Source organism: Chelonoidis abingdonii, chromosome 1, assembly GCF_003597395.2.
Source record: "Chelonoidis abingdonii isolate Lonesome George chromosome 1, CheloAbing_2.0, whole genome shotgun sequence".
Lineage (NCBI taxonomy): Eukaryota > Metazoa > Chordata > Testudines > Testudinidae > Chelonoidis > Chelonoidis abingdonii.
This window is the reverse complement of record NC_133769.1, coordinates 203,197,368-203,198,714: the sequence shown is the minus strand read 5'-3', so window position 1 is coordinate 203,198,714 and position 1,347 is coordinate 203,197,368. Positions and strand designations below refer to the sequence as shown.

The window sequence follows — 1,347 nt, the reverse complement described above, 5'->3', positions numbered from 1 at the left end:
ATTCTGGGTAAATGTCGGCACTCAATCCTTCCTCCGTGAAAGCAACGGCAGGCAATCATTTCGCACCCTTTTCCCCTGGATTGCCCTGGCAGACACCATAGCATGGCAACCATGGAGCCCGTTTTGCCTTTTGTCACTGTCACCGTATGTGTAGTGGATGCCGCTGACAGAGGCGGTACTGCAGTGCTACACAGCAGCATTCATTTGCTTTTGCAAGGTAGCAGAGATGGTTACCATCCCTATTGCAGCGTCTGCCATGCTAGTGTAAATTGGCGATGAGATGACGGTTATCAGTCATTCTGTACCGTCTGCTGCTGTCATGGGTTCTCCTGGCTGGCCTCGCTGAGGTCAAATGGGGGCGCATGGACAGAAATGGGAATGACACCCTGGGTCATTCCCTTCTTTGTTTTTTCTAAAAATAGTCAGTCCTGCCTAGAATATGGGGCAAGTGTACTAGAGAACCAGAGAGCACAGCTGCTAAGTGTCAGAGCCCCAGAGATCCCACAGAAATGACGAGCTGCATGCCATTCTAGGGGGTGCCCCTGCAACAACCCCACCCTTTGCTTCTCTCCTCCCCCAACCCTCCTGGGCTACCATGGCAGTGTCCCCCCATTTATGTGATGAAGTAATAAAGTATGCAGGAATAAGAAACACTGACTTTTTAGTGAGATAAAATGAGGGGGAGGAAGCCTCCCGCTGCTATGTAGTCCAGGCAGTACAGAATCTTTTCTTTAGACATGAAAGGTGAGGCGGGGGAGACTGATGGAGCTCAGCCTCCAGTTGCTTTGATGAAGACAGTTACCAGTTGTTCTGTACCTTCTGCTGGGAGTGACTAGGAGTCATTCCCATTTTTACCCAGGCGCCCCCGTCCGACCTCACCGAGGCCAGCCAGGAGCACTCACGGGCCGATGATGATGATGGATAGCAGTCATATTGTATCGTCTGCCACTGGTAAGGGGATGCTGGTGTTCAGCGCTGCAGCACTCCGTCTACCAGCAGCATGCAGTAGACATAGGGTGACATTGAAAAAAGGTGAAAAGCATTTTTTTTCCCCTTTTTCTTTCGGGGTTGGGGGAGGGTGTAAATTGAAGACATATACCCTGAAACATCCAGGAAAATGTTTTTGACCCTTCAGGCACTGGGAGCTCAGCCAAGAATGCAAATACTTTTCAGAGACTGCGGGGACTGTGGGATAGCTGGAGTCCTCAGTACCCCCTCCTTCTCTCCATGAGCGTCCATTTGATTCTTTGGCTTTCCTTTATGCTTGTCACGCAGCACTGTGCTGTGGCCTCTGTCTATCATAGCCTGGAGATTTTTTTAAATGCTTTGTCATTTCATCTTCTGTAA

At 50.0% G+C, this 1,347-nt stretch overlaps 1 protein-coding gene across 1 annotated transcript in view; it reads left to right on the top strand.

The window, feature by feature from the left end:
- RCAN1 (regulator of calcineurin 1) overlaps positions 1–1,347 on the top strand; it is an 85,288-nt gene that overhangs the window by 28,396 nt on the left and 55,545 nt on the right. The gene's annotated exons all lie outside the window — the stretch shown is intronic.